Source organism: Peromyscus californicus, unplaced genomic scaffold (genome assembly GCF_007827085.1).
Source record: "Peromyscus californicus insignis strain IS unplaced genomic scaffold, ASM782708v3 Scaffold_19__1_contigs__length_69161282, whole genome shotgun sequence".
Classification (NCBI taxonomy): Eukaryota; Metazoa; Chordata; class Mammalia; order Rodentia; family Cricetidae; genus Peromyscus; species Peromyscus californicus.
Genome location: NW_026294491.1, coordinates 14,552,833 through 14,576,432, shown reverse-complemented (window position 1 = coordinate 14,576,432; position 23,600 = coordinate 14,552,833).

Here is a 23,600-nt window from a genome sequence, read left to right as displayed (position 1 = left end):
TCAATACATTGCACATTTATAAGAATCATTAACATGAAAAGGAAAAATCACACTTATATGATCCTGGGCATAGAAGTTGTGTATCAGATGGCCAGGGTGTGCTCCTGGCTCACCCTTAAACTAGTTATATTGTGAATACCTTGTGTGCCATGTGCAAGATAGTGAGATGCAAGTACCTCTGAAATTGAAAAAGGGTAACCCTGTCTCTTTAAACAGGCTGTTCATAGTGCTGGGTGGTTACTGCAGTTGCTTCAGATTTTGATGAAAAGAATTTAAATGATTTTAGCTTGTAATCAGTTGTGTGCGATCTGTAGTGAGTAGTGCTTCAGGGGACTGCTCTGCTTCTATGTTCTAAGACTGTCTCCTCTACACAGAACACCAGGGAAGCCCATTTTCCCCAGGCTCCTCACTAACTAGGATACCAGTCAGCAGATAATTCTGTTTAGAGATAGTATGATGCCCAGAGTTCTCTTTAAAGATAAAGATAGAATTGCATGATGTAGAGCTCCAGTCTGACTCATTAGTCACTTGGATACTACACAAACAGCCTGGTGACTTAGGAAATGAGTCTTCTAGAGGCCTTCAGTATAAATGTTGCTTCTTCATTGGACTAAAGTCTGTCACTACCTAAGTTTTTTTTCTTTTTTATTAATACTAACCACTTCTTTTACCAGGATGCATTTTTTGTTGTTGTTTTGTTTTGCTCAAGTCACTAGTTGACTCAAGGTGGCCTTGAATCTATAGGAATCCTGATGCCGCAGCCTTCTTTCTGAGTGCTGGGATCATAGGCATACACCATGCTTCTGGTTAAGACACAGTTTTAAAAACTCTATTTAGTTACACATACACAGTGCATACCAGCCACTCTCCGCTTTCTGCTATTCCTGTCTGCCTCTCACTTCCCACAAACCCTTCTTTACCATTCATGCATATTCATTTTGTTTGCCTTTGTTATTGAAAAAAATAAGTGTTGTGTTTTATTATTAAAACTACTTTCCCATTGATGTAATCTCAAACATTTTTCAAAATGTAAAGACAGTTTGCACTCTTAAGTTTTGCATTAGCAACTTCAAACTCAACCAGTCAGGAAACACAAACACTTAAAAACAATGCATCTGTACTTGGAAGACATAGAAATTTTTTGTCATTTCTCATTCAGCAATACTGTGCAGACTATTTCACAACATTATTCATTGTGTTCTATATTAAAACGGATGAGTAGATAATGATTAGTAGGATGTTTGCAGACAAAATGCAAATACCACACCATCTTACACAGGGACTTGGCTTGACTAGATGTCATATCCCAGGGCTTCTGGAATCGGTCTGATGTGGTTATAAGTGAATGGCTAATAATATAGGCATTAAAAAATTAGAAACTGCAACCTTTACAACAAAGTAGATGGAATCTCCAAAATTTTATAGCAATATTCCTTGAATTTCATGCAAATATTTACTGATAATGATTTTAATTCTCTGTTTAACTTTAATTCACTTTATATAACGTTTAATTAATTTTATATAACTGCTATTATGTAAAGGTATGTTGCTTTACTGCGACGAAATGTCTGAGAAGGGCAACTTGAGAAAGGGAAGATTTAGTTGGGAACTTGATTTCAGAGAGCTTCAGTCCACCCTGGTGAGAAAGGCATGGGAGCATGAGACAAAGGCACCACATTCCCACAAGCTGCAAGACTGTGGCTGGAATAGGAACCCAGATCATCAGCTTCAAAGGCATATCCCAGTGTCCTGTTTCCACCATACCTCCTAACCATTCTGCAGCCTCCCCACAGCATCACCAGCTGGAGTTATGTGTCCCAAACAGGAGCCAATTGGGGACGTTTTATATACAAATTATCGCAGTTACAAAAAGGTTTTTGTAGTATATCACAATTTAGATCTTTCAAAGATTCAGATTGTTGCTCTACCTTTGGTATTGCATGAAATCCCAGTTTTGAAATTTATAATTTTATTCTAGTAAAGAAAACAGTGGAAATATAAAAACAATGCTTATGATATAAACTTAGAAATAATGTAATTCACTCACAATGTTCACAGGAGGACAAATACTAAATGGTCAGAAGGAGCTCAGTGCTTTCTGTCCTGAACTTCCCTTTGCAACACCAAACAGAACTGCTCAAAGGCACAGGGAGCTCCCTTTGAGGATCCGCTTTTTAATGATTTTAACATTCAAAGCTCTCTGTCTCTGTCTCTGTCTGTCTTTCTCTGTCACTCTGGCTCTCTGTGTCCATCTTTCTGTCTCTCTGTCAGTCTCTGTCTCTCCCTCTCTTCTCTTTGTCTCCCCAGCATGTATGTCAGTCACTATGTGGGTACCTGTGGCCTAGAGGCCCAGATGAGGGTGTTGGATCCCCTGAACTGTGGTTTCAGGTGGTTGTGAGCCATTATATTGGTGCTGAGAACCAAACCTGTGTCCTCTGGAAGAGCAGCCAGTGCTCCTAACTGCTGGGCCATCTCCCCAGCTGTTTTTCTTGGATTCCAGAGGTCTACTACATTATCTTTTCTCTTTTGATAGTGGGAACACACATGACTGCTAAGACATCATACATTGATTTCAGCTTTGGTGAGAAATGGCTGTATTTGAATAATAATTAAAAATTCAATGACTACAATGTGTTTAATAGTTTTATTCATTTGTAAAATTTCTATGTTTAATGCCGAGTTTATATATCTACATTTTCCTGGATATCAGTGATTGCTAGAAAGGGTTTTTACATTTTGGAACGTTTCTTTCTCTATGTCTCTGTTTTGGTGTGTTTCGGTTGCTCCTTGCCTCTGTGTCTGTCTTTAGATTTCTATTTCTGTTTCTCTATCTTTGTCTCAGTGTCTTTCTGTATTTCTGTTTCTATATCTTCCTCTTGGTGTATATTTCTGTTTCTCACTTTTATCTGTTATGAAATTTTACAAACTTGTTAAATTAAAATCTTTGTAGCTGAATATGATGGCACAACCTATAATCTCAACACTCCTGAGGTGGAGGAAGGCAGGAGGATTCCAGTAAGTTCTGGACCAGTCTGGGCTACTCAGTCAGACACTGTCTCAAACAACAATACAATTAATTCCTTTAGAACACTGCTGATTTCAAAATAAAAGTGAACATGGATACTAAGCACATTACCCAATGATATAATCTAGAGTTGATTAGACACAGAGAAGAAATGTTCTTTTATTATTATTATTATTAAAGTAAAGTGTTCTAGCCCAGCATATCAATGTCCCAGACAGATCAATTATACTGTGCTTTGGAGTGGAAACTGAGGACAGCATTAGGTTTCAACAAACTTAGGTAATTCTCCTCTATTAAATGGACTGCTTACATACACTTTTAGTGGGAGACAGGTGCTAGCCAACGCTGTGGTTTCTGTAATTTTTCTTTTCAGTCTCTTCATGGATGCTATGTTTTGATTAATCATTATATTGAAAGCTTGAAGGAGTCCATCAAAAAAGGAGACAAAACAGCACTTCTTTATGTGTTTCTCTTATTCTTATGCAGTCTTTTTTATATCTCATCTTTCTCAGAATCATTCCAGGTAAGGAGATCACTGGAGTACTAAGTAGATATTCTATAGAGAAAATGAGGGATTACTTTACATTAGCACTCCTGTTATAGTTACTGTGGATTTGGGGTGTTATGTACTGTACTGCTTATACTTTCCATTTAATTATCTGCCTCCATACTAATTCATTAGTACTTCTCCAGCAATGCCTTATCTTACCAAACAGCAGTAATAATTCACTGCTCTGTTGCTGAAAGTGCACCATTGAGACTACCTTGTAACAAGTGTGCTACATCTGGTAAAATACCCAGATGTAATAGCTCATAGTGAATGGAGCCTCAGACACACAATAAAATAATAACATATGATATAGGCATACATAGCATGAATTAGTGTAATGCGTTTGTTTCTGGTAGGTAGTTTAACTTATCAATCAAATAGGTCTTAACAATAGCTTAAACAATACTGTTACCAATTTAGAGGTTATAATTCTAACTTTAAGTGGTTGGTCAGGTTGTATTTTCTTCCAAGGCTGCTGTACCCTTGTTTTACTTGGATTCTAGAGGTCTATTACATTCTTCAACGGATGAACCATCTTGCATTGCTCCAGTCTCTTGATTCCCACACCACAGCTTTCACTGCGTCACTTTTATAAGGATTCTTCTTAGGAGCTGGGACCACCCACATAATCCAGGGAAAGTGTTTCATCTCAATGTCATCCACTACATCTGTCTATAAAGTCCCTTTGACTGTCTAAGGTGACACATTCACATATTTGGGAAAAAGGATGTGCACACCCCTGGGGTCACTGTGTGGTCCATTCCACATGGGGTGTGTAGTGAAGGAAGCATTCAGCCTTGTGATGTAGAAGCATGCTGAAGGTTGCATAGTAGTGATCTCTGCTGAGATAAACCACCACATAGGAAGAAGAGCAAGCATGAAATAGCTCATCGTGGGGTGATCACTACACTTCTCTCGAGTCACTTATAAGGAAACTTTAATTCAGATGTTTGCTGAATCTAGACTTTCATAGCGCTTATTTTCAGAGGGTGAGACTAGCTCATGAGAGTCCAGTGATCAGTACTGACCCCTGTTGATCCTGCTGCTAATGAGAATTGGGAATCAGGCCTGCCCCTAAGACAAGAAGTAGAAATGGCTATTAAGCAACCACAATTCCATTCCAGCCAGCTTTTTTTCTTGGTGTGCATGTATGTGTATGTGTGAATTTTGGACTCCAGTTTTTTTCTACCTTAGCTGCTTTCCACATCATCCTTATATTTCAGAGTTAATATTTATAAAACTCTGACACTCACTGAGCTTGGTGACACACACCTTTAATCCTAGTGCTTCAGAGACACAGAGAGGTGGATCTCTGTGAATTTGAGGCCAGCCTGGTCTATGTAATGAGGTCAAGACATACAGGGCTACATAGAAAAACCTTGTCTCAAACAAAACAAGACAAGACAAAACAAAACAAAACCAGACAAGTTAACAAAAATCTGACACTCATTACTTTATCCTCCCTACTGGTGTGTGTGTGTGTGTGTGTGTGTGTGTGTGTGTGTGTGTGTGTGTGTGTGTGTGTGTGTGGTCTCTAAGGCTATCATTATTTCTGTCTCACTGAGCACAGGGTTGAGAAATTGCTTTCTCTCTCTGACATGAGTCTAATTTCTCTGTAAATACACTTGACTCGCTTACCTAATGCTAATGACACTGCTTGGGCAGGGCAGGCTGAAAAGAGGTGGTGTGAGTAGGCTTTCCCCTCAGTCTGTGTATCAACTCCTCTTCTAGGATGGCACCGTTACCTAGTATGGAACTGAAACCTCATGGTTTACCTTCTGAACCAAAGATCTAGCACTCAAGGGTAGAGCCAGGTTTGTGGTTTGTAGATATAGCAAACCCTGGAAGTTCTTCAGATCATGCCAAAATCATCATGACTGGCCCTGTCTGCAGCTGAAGGCTTTGTACTAGAGTCCAGTGTCATTGCATCTCCACTGGAAGATGAGAACAGGGTGCAGAGGTGAACCACAGCACAGATAAGTCAATGAGAGCTTCAGGAAAATGAAGAAGTGAGTGAACTTCAGGAAAGAAAGCAAGGACAGCAGTGGAACTGACCAAATTATTTGACCATTTAGCCGACATCTAATCAGCCTGCTCCAAACATGGTATAGTTTGAGTCCAAAACATTTCAAACTTGTCATAATTAATGCTGTACTGCCATGTGGTATAGAAAATAAGGTCTGAGATGCTGAGTGCCGTTGCTTATAAAGTGCAAGGTTAAGTGGTGTTTGGTTGCTGGAAAACAAATAGCAAGGTGGGACGTACTAGTTGAGGGTTATTCTGTGTTTCTTACAATTACAGTTTGTGATGATTCCAGTGAAGAACTTCTAAGAGTGGGGAGAATGGCATGGATGGGAGAAGAGATGGGTATGATTCATGCCTGATTCGTGCATGGGTGGATGTGCCACAGTGAGCCATCTCATGGTTCAATTGTTAGATTAAGAAAAGAGAGCAAGTAGCTGGAGCAGGCTGGATCTCATCAGCAGATCCTCCACATGGATCTTGGGATCCTAGGATCATGTGACTGAAGGAAGATTATTAATTTTGAGATTCATTGTTTATTGAAATTGAAGAATAAAATAAATGAATTTTCTTCAGCATAAGAAGGAAGAATCTATAAATGTCATCTGTACTGCTTTCTGTCGTGGTGGTAAATTCTAAGAAATCTGGAAAAGCTGATTATTTCAACAGATTCAGCATTTTTCTTCCATTTTACATGATTAGGTTTTATTGATACTTTGTGTAATTTTTGAAATTTGTACTCAGTAGCTATTCACTGAGAGGTGTAGAATGGGAAATATGAGTTAATCCAATAAACATAGGAATTCAAAATATGAGTGTTGAGTAGCTTAAAAATAAATGTGAAGTGTTACAGGCAAATGTTTCTGACCATCACACTGTAATTTACCATTGGAAGTAGGTTGAATATCTAAAAATAGAAACTCGAATATGATAGTCAGTCTGTAACAAAAATGTCATCTCAATTCATCAGACTCAAATGACTGAAACTTTAGAAGTAGCTTGCATATCACTCAATTGTGCTATTTATAAATCAAAGAATATCACAGAACTAAGAAAACCATGAGACATTATGCATTGACCACAGTATTTGAATTTTTTTTCCCATCTGGAAATGAGTGGAAATCCCCTTTTGCAAATTGATCATCGAAATACTATGTAAATACACAGTTTTTGTATGACCTAGGGCATTATTTGTTATTTTCATGCATTTCCATGACATAAAGTACTTAGTTAGTAATTTAATAATCACTTTACCAAGAGAACTGTGGGAATATCATGGGACATAGCTCAGCTGTGTAGTGATGCTGGCAATGGTGTCTAGCTCTTTCATTTCTAAACTTTGTCCTTTATAACAACAAGCAAATAGACTTTTATTTTTCTGGAATTTCTGCATAATGTTATATAGATAAATGCCTTTGTTTGTGCCAGATGGTCATAGGAATCTTTCTAAAACAGTTATGGCCTTTTAAGGGGACTAACATGGCAATCAGTGTCTCAACATCTTTATGGTTATTTTTATGGGCAATTGTCATGTACAGAAAGGCTTTTTAGCAGTCCTTTATAACAGTAATAAATAAGTCATATCTTCAAAGTTGATGAGTACACTTTTTATTGATGTTATCCTACAAAGGTTGGGCCACTCAGGATCCTTGTTAGAGTTATTCAGAGTTGTTGTCTCCTTTTTCTTCTCAAATTACACTGCACTTACTTCAATTCCTCTCCCTTTGCAAGGACCACTTTGCTTTAATGAAGTGTATTTTTTTAACACACTACTAAAAGTGAGCATCCTATAATACCTTTGTTTTACTTAAAAAACAAAAACAGAACCCACTTTTTCCATGAATGTTGTCTTATAGCATCAAAATTCTCTTGAGAAGAATATGTCTTGGTTTTTGCTACTGGTTTTCCTCTTAGAGTGCCAAAGGCATAGCTTTTTTTTTTTTTTTTGGTTGTCCTTAACACAGGTCTGTTGACACTAGCCACTTCCACCATGCCCCAAGTTCAACTCTAGTGAGATCAAGATTTTGTATCTAAAAAGCAGTGCTGAAAAGGCCTGTTCCATGCCTACCTCCTTACCAAGCTCAGCCTCCTGGAAGTAAATCCTAAGACAGTTGGTGATAACAGCCAGTGCCTAGAGCATCTGGACTGTGGAGCATCTGACTACTCAGTGCAAGTCCAGACTCAATTAGTTCTTCTGCCACTACCCAGTTCATCAAAGGCCTCTGGGAACCACTAGGAGAACACAGTAAACAGAAGAACATTCATTTGAGAAGATGCAACCCTCCTGATGGGATTACCAGCACATCTCTACAGGCATCAGATCTCAGATAAAGAACTCCCTGGAGCTCTTAAAGAAATCCCAGAGGCTGCAATGTTGAGGACTACCCTTCATAGATGAAATCAGCAGTACTAAAGTGGAATGCCAATGTAATCATGAAGGGCAGATGAAAATGTTTCGGCAAAGGTCCATATGAAAATTAAAACATTTTTCCAGGATTTAGAAACATTTCAAGCATGCCCTTGCTTTGGATAAAGGAGCCATCGCTGTACACTTATAGAGGGGTATTTTGGTATTGCTAGTTTATCCTAGTACCACATACTAGCTACTTCTCTTTTGCTGTGATAAAACACCACGACCAAGGAAAATTATAAAAGGAAGCTTTTAATTGGGCTTCCAGTTCCACAGGGTCAGTGTCCATTATGTCGAAGTTAAGGCACGGTGGCAGGAACAGCTGAGAGCTGGTATCTTGAACTCTAAGCAGGCAGCAGAACAACACACTGGAAATGACAAATCTTTTGAAACACCACATACTCCCACAAGGTCGTACCTCATAATCATTCCAAAATAACAACCAAATGGGGACCAAGTATCAAACTCTATTGACTTCTAGGGGGCATCTCATTCAAACCACCACAACCCTGTTTTTATAATTGCTCAGCCATATAGCATGAGCTAGCCAAAATCAATGGACTATGGTTATTAAGCTTATATGATAGGAGATTTACCACCTTTAACTCTTAGTGGTAAGAGAATTTACTTACATTTTTATATTGGTGGTCATAAATTTTATCCTATTAAATATGAGATTGATAACACACATGCTCCCACAAGGCCATACCTCATAATCATTCCAAAAATGACCAAATGGGGACCAAGTATACAAACTCTAATGGCTTCTAGGGGGCATCTCACTTAAACCACCACAACCCTGTTTTTATAATTGCTCAGCCATATAATATAGCATGAGCTAGCCCCAAATTACTGGACTATGGTTATAAGCTTATATGATAGGAGGTTTACTGCCTTTGACTCTTAGTGATAAGAGATGTTACTTACATTTTTATAGTGGTGGTTATGAGAGTCTGTAAGTCATAAATTTTATCATGTTAAATACGAGATTGATTTGGCAGGGGTTGTAGTCTTAGAGTCTTCGCATAGTATGCATGAGTCCATAGGTTTGGTCCCCTGCACTTCTACAAAACACAACACAATGAATTAAAAATGTAGGAAATGTATTAATAATAAATTACCAAGTGCTATTGTGTGCTAGCATGCCATATTTTTACCAAGGTATTGGTAAAGTAGCCTTAAGCTATTTCCCACCAGAAACTATCATATGGATGATTTGAAGCTCAGTGGTTTACCTAGCTTGAGCAATGCTCTCTGTTAGGTTCCCAGCACAGAAAATAAATGAAAGCATGTAACTATGAAACAGGGGTATGTTTGTGTACAATGAGATGTTTCTGGCATGCAAACAGGGAATATCAAAGGAATAACAGGGCACAAAGCACAATGGTTCAAACTTATTATAGGTGACTTGGAAGTACTTGTAGGGTTAGTAATAAGCATAGTGTAAGGCAACAGAAAATAATCCCCAGTCTTTGTGATTATGGAAGAATACCAGGCATGGCCTCCTGCCCTAAAACTATCAGACCCCCTAAGAAGAAATGCAGTCACAGCTTTGAGGCATTTGGCAACATGGAGGAAAAGCCACCAATCCATGACAGAATAGAAATATGAGAAGTGCTTGTATTCAAGCACACCAGCCTACCAATGTGAAGAACTTCCAATTCCAGTGGAGTCTGGCAGCTTCACTGCATTAGAGAGGCAGAGGTGGGAGTTTCAGAAGCCCAGGAAATTCAGAAATGGTACAAAGAAACAGCTGTACAGAGCCAAATGGTGATTTGTAAAGGGATCCTCTCGGGCCCATAGGTAAAGTGCTGATCCACACAAGTTTATGAGTGAAGTGCCAGTGTCAGGCCAAGAACATGAGCAGGGAATAAATAGAACAATGCACAGACCAGCTGGCAGTGCACGGGCTATAGCACCTAGACCCTGATGATAATTTAGTGGCCACATCACCCAGACCACCAGCTCATGGAGTAGCTGTAATGTGGGAGGTATTATGTGCTTTGCAAATATATGTTCAGGCCACAACCTCTGGTACTTATGAATGTGACACTTTTAGGGAATTGAGACTCTGTAGATGTACTTGAATTGCACTGCAAGGTGAGGTTTAAAAAAGGAAAGGGATTCATCACATTGATGAAAAAGCCTGACCATTATCGAGGGGATGGGCGGTGTGACAGCTGCTTTGTCCCCTTTTATTCTCTATAACTAAAAGAATGGATTTTCTGTTGTGAACCTTTCAGTGTGTGCTGTTTGTTATGTTGACATGGTTGGAACAGACACAAACTAATAGAGTCCTCAGGAAAGGGAGACAATTACCCATAGATTAAAGGCTGTCCGAGGCTCATGGTGATCACGTTAAAAGTGTTGTTTGAAAAATGGAATCAAACTAATGCTATGCATGATAATTGTTTCTTGGAACATAGCCAAAAGCAAATTAAAACATCTAAAAAAAAAGAAACAAAAAATTCACAATATCTGTTACAGTACTAAGTATTTCCAAATTGGCCTCAAAAACCAGGAAGAAGAATCAGGATAGATAACATTGGACGACGAGGTCATAAAAAAGTATATAAATACAAGTGTTCAAGAAGCTAGGAAAGACAGGAATATGAGGAGGAATGGTAAGTAATAAAACAATGAAATTCAAAATGAGGAAATCACTACTTTTATGAACATACATTGGGTAGAATCAAGAGAAAAAAATAAAATTGAGACTCTATCTAGAAATGATTCAAGAGACAAAAATAGAAAAAATATTATACAAAGGAGTAGAGGGCCAAGAAATTTAAGGAGACATCCAGTGGTCTTTTTGTCTATATAATTCTATTCCTAGGAATACAGCAACAGAAGGATGAACACTCAGTAGAAAAAGTCATAGCCAGAGCTTTATACAATTATGAAAACTATCAGCTCCCAAATCCAAAGTCCTCAGGAACCCAGGTTCAGGGACACATGAAAAAATACCCCACCAGGGCGTATTGTGATTAATTGTTGAAACTCACCAGGGACCCCTGAGAGATTATCCAATCCCTAGTGGTTAACTCTAAACTCATGTATGTAGCAATAGCTCAAAGAGGGCTCACTAGGTTACCAACAGACATGCAAGTGCAGAGAGAGAGAGAGAGAGAGAGAGAGAGAGAGAGAGAGAGAGAGAGAGAGAGAGAGAGAGAGAGAGAAGCTTGATGGAGGAGAGGAAAAATATAGAACTTGTGTATGAAGTTCCTAAACATTTTGTAATAAAAAGATTACTAAAGGGATATTTTCTGTAGATAAACTAAAGAATCCCACCAGACTTCCTGTCAGAAGCCAGGCAGCAACAAGACAATGGAATGGGCTAGGGTGAAAGCAAAGGAGGATTTTAGCTGGCTTATGCGAGATAGAGATGGAATGGGGTCTTTCTCAAAAGCAGACCATGTAGACAGCCACTGCGATGGGAATCCTAATGGAAATTTCTCAAAGGACAGAGATAAAAATGCTGTACACAATCGATGACTGCCAAGAGATAGAGTCATCTTTCTTTAGAGATGATTCCCCAGATAACACTAACCCTCTTTTAAAAAACTAATAACCAAGATATCTTAAAAGGAGAAAGGACTAGCAAAGACTCCATGCTGGTCAATAATCAAATGGAAGATTGGTAGGCTGTATTACCATTAGACAAGACCCATTTCAAATCGAGAAAAATAAGGGTCATTTCTTACAGATAAATGGTTCAGTGATATAATATGGAAGCATAAATTAATATGCAGCTTATTAAAGGTAATGGATTTCATGTATGGTACAGAAACTGACCAAAATGAAGAGATAGCCAAATCCCAAAATATACTTACAAACTTTGTCAACTCTAAGAGGAATTGATCAAAAATAGTAAATAAAGGGGGTTTGAGAAATTTTCAGGCAAAAATAACAGTAATATTAAACAACACTACAGACGTAAGAAACAGAATGCACATAAAGATGATATTCAGCAGTCTACATCCAGGTCCATAATAAAAATGCTTGATTCACTAAGATGACAAGATCTGGCTCCAGCAGACTTAAATTAGAAATCAATAACAGAGAAGTGATCGGAAATAAATCCTCTTGCTGGTAAGAAAGTGAACAGTGTCATTTTAATAAAACTAAGTAACAATTCTTAAGGGTCTTAATAAATTATTTTATATTAAAGGGACAATAATATATATATATATATAATATGTATGAATGCATGTGTAAGAAGAGGATTTTAGATAAATAATTGTATTTTTCTTAAGAGATTCCCCCCACCTAATACTAGTGGATTCCCCACTCAAAATGAGAGGAAGGGATTCACAAGCAGAGCACCAGAGAGCAGCAATGAAATAGAAAGCAGAAAAGCAAAATAAGCGAGATGAAACCAGAAGATGATCATTTGAATGTTCAAATGGAGTTCATAATTTTCAACATTGAATCGTGAAGAAAAAAAAAAAGTAACACAAAATACCTGATCAGATTGTTTAAGCAGTACAAATATCGTAAAACAAGAATGTTGACCAGTTTATGCAAATAATTTTAAATGGTTAAGTAAAATTTATCCAATTTGAAGGCCATTTAAATTGTCTCAAAAATAATAAAAATCTGGATATCTCTTCCCCGTCCGTACTGACACCCTTACCCTGTTCCATGCTTGGGTAGCAGGCAAGTGCTACCACCCCCAGGGACTACACATTCTCCAGCTGAGTTTGCAGTTGGCTTCCTGTGGACTTGTTTGAGTTTCTCCTATGGTTTACCGTGTTTTCTTCCTTTCGAATTGTAGCTTAACACAGAGTGCCTCTCTTCTGAGCATAATCTTTTTATTTTATTTTGCATCCCTACTGCAGTTTCCCTTCTCTCCTCTCCCCTCCAGTTCCCCCCCCCCCCCCCCCCCCCGCATTCCCAGCCCTCTATCTACTGTTTCTGTTTAGGAAAGGGCAGTTTTCCCATGGATGTCAGCAAAACATGCCATCTCACATCTCACATCTCATGTTGCCATATGACTAACCATCTCTCCATGTATTAAGGCTGGGTAAGGTGACCCAGTATGAGGAATAGGGTCCCAAAAGCTAGTAAAAGAGTCAGAGACAACCCCTGCTTCCATTGTTAGGAGTCCCACAAGAGGACTAAGCTATACAACTGTAACACATGTTCAGGGATCCTAGGTCAGTCCCATGCAGACTCCCTAGTTGGCAGTTCAGACTCTGTGAGCCTCTATAAACGCAGGCTAGTTGATTCTGTGCATTTTCTTGTGATGTCCTTGACCCCTCTGGCTCCTACAATCTTTTCTCCCCATCTTCTGCAGGATTCCCTGAGCTCTACCTAATGTTTGGCTCTGGGTCTGCATCTGTTTCCATCAGTTGCTGGATGAAGCCTCTCTGATGACAATTGGGCTAGGCACTAACCTATGAGTACAACAGAATATTATTGGGCATTATTACACTGACATTTTATTTTTCCTCCTATAGTGTTCGGTTCTGTCGTAGGTCTCTGGGTCATCCAGTCTGTGGGTCCTGGTGCTCCAGGCAGTGTCAGTGGTGAGCTTACTCTCCTGGCATGGGTTTTAGGCTAGACGAGTCATTGGTTGGCCACTTCCTCAATCCCTTTTTTGTGATCCAAAAAATCCCCAGATGCTGATGTCACACCTAGTTAAATAACTTCTTTACTGCTCTGCCACAGTTACTTGATGGTTTAGGATCTGACAGAGAGGTACACCAGTGCAATCAAATACCATAAGCAAATTCCTGAGTCATATTGAAAAAGAAAAGGGTAACCCACAGTATAGATAAGAATATAGAACTGCTGTGAATTATATAAAAGCTTTCACACAGTAAGTGCCCACAAACAACAACCATAGGTACTTGTATAGTTACTCTATAATGTTCAGATAGGAAATCATGTGCATCTTTTTTGTGGTTCTTTCTAGGCCATGAGCTGTGTCAAGATGAAGCTGAGTATCTCCTTTGCATCCACTGGCTGTCAGAAACTTATCAAAGTGGATGATAAACACGAAATTTGTACTTTCTATGAGAAACTCATGGCCACAGTAGTAGCTACTGATGCTCTGGATAAAGAGTGGAAGGGTTGCATGGTCCAAATCAGTGGTGTCAAATAACCAACAAGATTTTCCTGTGAAGCAAGGTGTCTTGACACATGGCAGAGTTTCCCTGCTGTTAAGTAAGGAATATTCTTTTTATAGATTAACTGGAGAGAAGAAATACAAGTCTGTTTGCAGATGCCTTGTGGATGCCAATCTGAGTTTTCTCAATTTAGTTACTATTGAGAGAGAGAGAGAGAGAGAGAGAGAGAGATTTTTCTGAATTGGCAGATACTACTGTGCCTTGGTGGTTGGGGCCCCAAAGAGCTACCGAAGTCCAAAAGCTTTTCAATCTCAAAAGAAGGTGGTGTCCCTAATATGTTGTCAGAAAGCCCTTAAACAAAGAAGGTAAGAAGCCTAGGACTAAAAACATCCAAGATTTTGTGTCTTGCTACTGCATATATCTTGTAACACAAACACTGGCATACTTCTGTGAAGAAGTAATGCACTAAGAAAAATGAAAAGGACAATGTAAATTATGTGAACTTTTGGCCAAGAGAATGAAGGAAGCCAAAGAAAAGTGCCAGGAACACATTGCCAAGAGACGTCAGCTGTCTTTGCTAAGAGCTTCTACTTGGAAGTCTGATCCCATTTAAAAATAAATGATCAGACCTTGCAGGGTGAGGGTGGGGGGAGAAAAAGATGTGCTTTGTAGTATTGGGAGTAAAGTGATTTTAGCCTTCTGCAGACTGGGTCTCATACACTGTTTTTTTCAATGCTTTAATATGGCAAAAATCACAAAAGACATTATTACCCAAACCCAATTGCTAAAATAAAATAGTTAGGAAAGCTATGTGAGAATCTGAAAGAGTTGGGAGATTTGCAAAACTCAAGTATTATCAAGTAGTAATCAAAAGCAAGAAAAATATTCATAACACTACTCAAAAGCGAAGCATATTATTAAGCTGAAGACATTATGAGACTTGATGAGCTAACTCTGTTTCAGATGGACTGGAGTCTTTTGAAAAAGATAAAAGTCCCAACCTTCTTCATTACAAGACAGAACAAGTTCAGATTCTTCCCATTCGTGTTCTTGTAGTTTAATTCTATCTGGCTTTTGTTCCACTTTTCCTGGACATTTCTTTCACACTGAGTAAAACAAATAGGAACAACTCCACAATTTTTAAACAAGGGAGTTACATGCAAGAAAATAATGGTTCTAAAAAAAAAACCAAAGAATCAAATGGTGTGATGTGATCTCAACGTTCCAAGGGCACTGTGTGGAGCCTGAATCTTGGAAACAGAGTTGGGGGCAAAGGTAACTGGTACAGGACTCATGCCTCATTTGCTGAGGATTTTGACATATAGGCTTTAGTGGTAAGTGACAGGATTCTACATGGTGAAGAATTCTTGGGAATAAGCATACATTTTAGTGCTTGATCTAATTTTAGTTGACATATAATGATACAATTACAAGAAATATTTTATGTTGGGCACCAGGAAGACTGTGATGAGATGAGAAAGGAAATCTATAAACTCAATTACTGTAATATAACACCATTGTTAACACCAGAGAACCTGAAAATCTCTAAAGACACAAGAAACACAGAGAGAGCTTTTTATGTCATGCTAGGTGACTGCTCCTCTTCTGCCTTGAAGGTTGTATAGTAGAAAAGCTGCTCTTTTCTGAAAATAAAACACAGTTTAATAGCTACAATGATGAGAAATTGCCCAATGAATCAATTGTACTCTACAGATTACATTCTGTCTTTTTACCAGAATGTCCATTTCCACAGAAAACTGAAATGAGACTTTGAGTGTTAAGTCATAACCTAAATGAATATGGAAAACTTTTGTCACCCTCATTTAAGATCCCGCATTGCTTTTCTAGGGATGGTAAAATTAAATATTCCAAACTGGGCAAGGTAAAATTGGAAGCACTTACTTTCTCGTAGTTTTGTAAGTACTTGAACTCTGAAGTCCAGATATCAGCCGTGCCTGGGTCACCTGAAGTCCTCCTCTCCCCTTTCAGGCCTGCCTTTGAGGCATCACTAGAGACCTTGGCATTTCTGAGATCCAGCTGCAGAACTTTAGCTTCTGCATCTTGACAAGAGCTGTTTTCCTGTGTACTGCAGTCCTGTGTTTCTTTGTCTCATGAGAACACAGACCATGTTGCATTGCCCCAGTGACTTCATCTTAACTTGATCGCATCTACATATAGCCCATTCCCCAATAAGCTTCCTTTGTGAGGTTCAAGGTTTTGAATATCAGCTTCTCTAATGAGGGAGTCAGGGAAGATTCTGTTCAACCTGTGATTTGGGGTGACTATTGTCATAGCAAACATTTTATGAACATCCTCAGCAACTCCTGCAGTTGGCATAGCTGTTGTTTGCCACAAGACAGCTGTAATTACTTGTTCATCTTTCTGTCATTAGTGTGCAGCATCCTGAAAGCTAAAGAATTCAGGAGGGTATGCAAGTGTGAGTCCTACACTTGGAAAATACTCTGGAGTCTAAATAGTGTTTCTTTGGTTAAATTTCTCCTTATTTTATACCAGGTACATTTTTTATTAGTTCATCTTACATATTTAGCAGGATGCCCTGCATACAGTAAACTTCCTGTATCCCAATTGTATGCTAGATACATGACTCCATGCTGACTGATGCCTCAGTTATCCAACCTACACCACCAACTTTTCCATTTCAGACTTTGCTTGGCTTCTATTGTTAGTCACCACATCTCAGTATCTAGGCAGGGCAGGAGGTGAGACTAAGATGTGAAGGCAAAGGAAATGCTTTCCCAAGATAACTAGCAAAAATAAATAACATAAAACAAGACAAAGTCTCCTCCTGGATGTCTTTTGAAGAAACGGTGTTTCCCTATAAAGTCAAATGCATTTCTTGTACTCCTATAGTGTTCTAAGGGGGCACACCTCTGTGGTACTGTAAGTGATAAAAATCAGCATAAAAACTAAAAGGAGACATTGGAAAAATCAAGTAATTCAACAGGAGGAATAAAATCTAAGGTTTCACAAGGTAACATCTCTCAGTGAACATTTCAAATCCAGGAGATAAGAGAGTTGTTCTAGTACAAAATCATGAAGATATCAGAATCAGTTACAGTTAGAAAGCCATAGAGGAACACAGGGCAGTGATGATTCTGGTGAAGGGCAAAGAGAATGTGGATATGCTGCTGCTGCTGCTGCTGCTGCTGATGATGATGATGATGATGCTGATGATGATGATGCAGATGATGCTGATGCTTGGTACTGGGTTGTAGTTATGTCACATGCTGTACAGAGAGTTCCTAGCAGGCCTCTGAGTTTACATAGATATAGTGTAGTAGGGATTTGATTTCAATCTGAGCTTCAGTGACAAATAGGGTGAGACGACAGTGTGATGGTGAGAATGAACCACAGTCGGCAGGATTTGGAGCAATGTGCCAGGTGGTGTCATTAGAAGACAGTATGTGCGTGTGCTCAGGAATGTGTGCATGTGTGACTCTTTCAACAAGAAAGGAACATCATTAAACTGGTTTTGCCCATCATTTCCCATGTTTGTCCTAGTTACAAGGCCTTGTATGTCTGTAGTGTGTGTGTGTGTGTGTGTGTGTGTGTGTGTGTGTGTGTAATATATAGTGTATAGTTTATTGTGAACATATTCTGAGTTGACAACAAAAACAAAAAGCTGTTGATGTAATTGAATTCCATTAGCTGCAAAGTATACAGAATTAAAACTAAAATGATTAAACAAAGCAATAACACTGTAAATGTATATTTGCCTTTGGAAATGTTTCAACTTTAAAATAAAGTAACACATTTGAAAATAGTTGTCAACTCTAACATCAAAATTAATTGCCTAATGCATCTATAAAAATACCAAATCATATAACTAGCATACTCAAGGATTTACTGTGGAAAATAGCATAGCATCTTCAAGTTTATTGAGATCTATCATTGACTAACACAAGCTCATTTCCCCACACAGTGTACTTTAATAACGTTTATAGATTTTTTTTCCTGTAAAGAGATAATTCTCCAAGAATTCTCCACCTGAAATTCAAACTAATTCAAGTATGTGTATTATTGATTTTGAAAAATTAGCTGTCATGTTGTGATGGCAGCTTAACACTTAGCCACCGGGTTTGGTTTGAACTTGCTACAGGGATCACATTCAAGAGATGTCCTGGGAAACTGCAGAGGTTTGAAGGATAGCTGTCCCCCATAGTCTCTGGCATTTGAATTCTTGGTTCCCAGGTGGTGGCCCAATCTGGGGAGGCTTTGGATGTGTGGCCTTGCTGGAGAAAGTGTGTCACTGAGGGGTGGGCTTTGAGAACTTAAAAGACTTGTGCTGTTTTCTCTTTTTACTTCCTGCTTGAAGTTTAAGACGTGAGCTCTCAGCTTCCAGCTTCAGCGACCATGTCTTCTGCCTTCTTCCGTGCTGTCCCTGCCATTATGGATTCTCCCTCAAGAATCATAAGCCCAGATGAAGCCTTGCTTCTCTAGGTTGCCTTGGTCATTGTGTTTTATCACAGCAACAGCAACTAACACAGAAACTCTACTGCACAACAAACACTCAGAGTTTGTACTTTTGGAAATCTCTTCTGGCACCATGGCTCTCTTTGTGTCTGGAAGTATCCCTTGTCCTTCACTATCTGAATGATTCAGGTTACAGGGCTGTGTACCAAACTGAAGTTTATTCAGATTTCCAGAGTGCTACTCCAAGTTGAGTCTAGCACAAGGTAAGGTACACTGTTTTTGTTTCTGTACTATTGGCCATCCTGGGACAAGCACAGTTGGCTTGTTTACCTGCCCGGACCTCTATCAAAAGTCACATAATGTTGGTTCTCTTTTTGAAATTCTCCATGAATTCTGCATCTTGTAATCATTTGGAAGGGAAATCTGCAGTTTCTTGCTTCATATACTACGTGTGAATAGCTAGTAGCTATTCTGTGTCATTATCATTAGAAAATTAATTTTATTGGGCTGTTGTTATAAATGGAACAAATTCATCAGAGGAAAGATGGGATGTGCATTTAAGAGTGTTCTGTGTCTGTTCATAGTTAGAAACCATCTAAAACATCATTTTTTTTGCTTCCCCCCTCTACCATTCCCTTGTCCCTGCCTTCCTCCCTCCCTCTCAGCATCACTACCTGTTCTGTAACACAATAAAAACAGATACCACAAAGCTCTTTCTGAAAAGCAAAACTGCACTGTGACCCTGAAGTTTCAAAGGATCACAAGCTTTCACGTAGTGGTTTCAGCTCTAGAAACCACACATCTTAAAATGCTAGAGGAGCTATCACAAATTGCCAAGGGGGCCTGACTGTAGACATTTTATTTTCTCATGCTTTTTGAAGGTTAGAAATAGAAGACAAAAATATTAGAAATTCTGATTTCTTCAACACATGAATTTTATTAATTTATTGTTTTATGCTCTTAACATAATTTTCTTATTTTCTGAGAATTTTGTGTATGCAGACAGTGTATTTTGATCTTATTCATCCACAGACTTTCCCCTAACTCCTTCTATATCCACTATTACACCCCATCTCCTCCCAAATTCATGTCTCTTTTTTTTTTCTAACTCATCATGTCCAATTTGTACTACCTGTATACTCATGGATGTAGGACTATCCATTGGAGTGTGTCAAAGCTACCTGTATTCAGGGTGTATATATGTATAGTTATCATTGCTCTCAATGGACTGTTCACTAGATCAGGGCAAAGCAACCCTTTCAGTCTCTTCTGATGAGATATAATTTGAAGTCTATTTTGTCAGATACTAGAATAGCCATGCCTGTTTGATTCCTGGTTCCATATGCGTGGAGTCCTTTTCTTTCCTCTCAGCCTTAGATAGTGTTTGTCTTTGATGGGAAGGTGTGTCTCTTGGAGAAAGCAAAGAGAAGGATTCTGTAATCTAATTACTAGGCTGGGTCTTTTACCCCCTGCCATTTTGCTGGTTTCTTTTTTCTCTCTTCTCTTCTCTTCTCTTCTCTTCTCTTCTCTTCTCTTCTCTTCTCTTCTCTTCTCTTCTCTTCTCTTCTCTTCTCTTCCTCTTCCTCCTCTCCCCCTTCTCTCTTTTTCTTTTTTTTTAGACAGGATTTCTCTGTGTTGCCCTGTCTGTCCTGGATCTCGCTCTGTAGACCAGGCTGGCCTTGAACTCAGAGATCTGCCTGCCTCTGCCTCCTGAGCACTGGGATTAAAGGCATGCATCACTACTGCCTGGTTTTGCTAGACTTTTAAGGTTTAGGAATTTCTTAATCCCTTTTCTTTGTTCATTTAATGATTGTCCTAGCATCATTTATTTTTTCTCTCTGTACTCTTTTGAGTATGTGTAGTGGGTAGCTGTTCCAGCTTTGACCTGGAGGTACTACCCCCATTGAGGCTTCTGGTAACTGTCACACCTATGAGGCGGGGCCAAGACAGGAGTGCTTAAGACCCCAGATCAGGATGTGCTGGCTCCCTTGGTTCCTGGATCCTGGGTGCTGGAGGTAGACTGAGCCGAGCTCTCCAGAGAACACAACTGGACTGCACTACACCTTTCCTGGATCCTGTAACCTATCCCTTTACTTGTAAGTTACCCCACAAAATAAACCTCCCTTTTAACTCTGTGGAGTTGCCTAAATACTTCCACCAATAAGTATGTTTATCTTTCTCTTCAGATCTAAGCATTTCTTCTAGTATTCTTTGTAGGGATGGCTTGGTGGTCTCTTTAGACTGATTTTATCACGGTAATTTTTTCTTTCACCTTCAATTATGGCAGATAGTTGTGTTGGATATATTAGATTGTGTTGGTAATTATGACTTTTTTAGTGTTTGAATGATGTCAGTCACAGCAGGAGGTTCAGTCTCTTATGGTAACTTCCTGGATAGAAAAGGTTTGTTGTGTTGATCAGGTCAATTTAAGGACTAGAGAAGTAGCTGATGGAAAAGAAGTAGAAGTAATTATAAAACATTTCTATTTCCTTTGTTTCCAAAACTGACCAATGACTTATTCTGACATGGTCTCTAATTTTCATTCATTTATTCTTTTGTGGAGACATAAATGCATACACACACACACACAGATGCATGCACATGAAAACACATACATGTACATACATACATGAAACACATGCACACACATAGATACACAAGCATACACATACACTTGCACACACAGACACACTTGCACTCACACCCATGATTGATCAGAATCCACGTCCTGTCCTCTCTTATCCACCCCTCCCTTCCCCACCAAATCCCTTCTTCACAAATTCCCTCATACTTGCATGTCTTTTCTATTTTTGTTATCCACAGTAGTTATTTGTTTTAGTGCTTCGTTATCCCAGTGGCATACCACTGGTAAATGGTGCCCTACTTCCTGAAATCTTTCACGGTGGGTGGAGTAGAGCCTGCACCCATCAGCATTCCAACATCCAATATTATATATTTGATCATAATAGCATTGAGATTGTCTTAGTTAGGGTTTCTAGTGCTGCAACAAAACATGATGACCAAAAGACAAGTTGGGGAGAAAAGGGTTAATTTGGCTTACACTTAGCATTGCTGTTCATCACTGAAGGAAGAAAGGACAGGAAATCAAACAGGGTTTGTTGCTGGAGCCATTTGTAGCTGGAGAATTTTTCTCCAGCTCCCACCGCCAAGTCCCGCCAGTCCTGGAGCCCACTTATAAAACACACAGACTCTTACATTATTTAAACTGCTTGGCCATTAGCTTAGGCCTATCATTGTCTAGCTCTCACTCTTATATTCAGCCCATTTCTATTAATCTTTACTTTGCCACGTGGCTCGTGGCTTACTGGTACTTTACATCTTCCTTGTCTTGGCGGTGGCTCCAGCCGGTCTCCCTTTCCTTCCTCCTTCCTCAATTCTCCTCTCTCCTTGTCCTGCCAATACTTCCTGCCTGGTCACTGGCCAATCAGTGCTTTATTTATATAAAGCAATATCCACAGCAAGGGTAGGATCCTGGAGGCAAGGAGCTGATGTAGAGGCCATGGAGGTGAGATATGCTTACTGGCTTGCTTATAGTTTCAGAGATTCAGTCCATTATTATCATGATGGGAGCATGGTGGCCTGCTGGCAGATGTGGCACTGGAGCTCTCAGCTTGTCTTGCAGACAACAGAAAGTCAACTGACTGTCACACCTAGGGAAGCTTGAGCGAAAGAGACCTCAAAGCCCACCCCCACAGTGGCACACTTCCTCCAACAAGGTCATGCCGCTTAATAGTGCCACTTCTTTTGGGAGCCATTTTCTTTCAAACCACCACAGAGATATTCAGAGAATTTGAGTAAATTTTATGTAAACCAAATATATTAAGTATTATTTTAAGGTAAAAACTCAAGAATATAGTAGCTAGAAATAGATGATATTTTTAAAATTATGTAATCACAATTAACATTAAATAAGTTTACAACTTTGTATCATATAAACAAATGGGAAAAATAGATACTATGTCATTTAGGATTTTCATTTCCAGTTGAGATATTTATTTACAAATTTTCTTATTTTTTGTGGCCTATCATTTTTAAGTAGTACTACTTAAAGTAGAAAGTTTATAGCTATACCTTAACTCTCATTAAGTATGTATTAAGTATTAATGAAAACATCAAAATTTATATCCTAAAATAAAAGTGTTTTCAGAAACTGTGCATATTTTCAGAAACTCATCTGTCAGTCAATGACATATAATATTCAGAAATTCCAAACTGATGATATAAACTCCTTTACAAGAAGAAATTAATATAACTCAATAGGAAGAGTTATATCTCATCTGAACCTTCTAAGCAAAATTAAAATTCTCAGAACTTGGTTCTGTGTGGTGATTTTGTGTTTCAATATGAGGTTGAGGTTAAACATCTTAGAGGAGGGATAAATTGTGATCTAAAGAGTGAGACTGTTCTGTGCTTGATTCAGGCACTTAGTATAAAACATTATAGTTAACAGGTTCCTCAGGAGAGGAAGAAATTAGGGCAGGTATGTGAAGGTTCAGTGAGGCAACATTGGTCAAAACCTTTGAGTTATTGGAAACTGAGCTGTAAGAATCAGTGAGTCCGATAGTTCATTCAGTTAAATGTTCACCTCCCAAGCAGATGTATGTGAGTTTGATCCCAGAATCAGGCTTAAGAAAAGGGGGAGAAAGGGCACAGTGTTGTTCACTTAAAATCCCAGTGTTGGGGAGGTAGAGACTGGGCAGTCCTTTAGATTTGAGACTTCTGGCCAGACTGTCTAGCCTACTTGGTCAGTTCTAGACTAGTGAAAGACCCCTGTCCCTATCAAAGGAGAAGGATAAAACGAGGAGGAGAAGGAAGAGGAGGAGGAGGAGGAGGAGGAGGAGGAGGAGGAGGAGGAGGAGGAGGAGGAGAAGGAGGAGAAGGAGGAGGAGGAGGAGAAGGAGGAGGAGGAGGAGGAGGAGGAGGAGGGTGTGGAAGAGGATAGGGGGAGGCAATGAATGGGCGTGCATCTGAACAACTCCTGATGAACAAGACCAGAGCTTCCACACAAACATGCACACAAATCATCCCCAATCCACAGGACAGGTAAGTTCCAAAGAAATATCA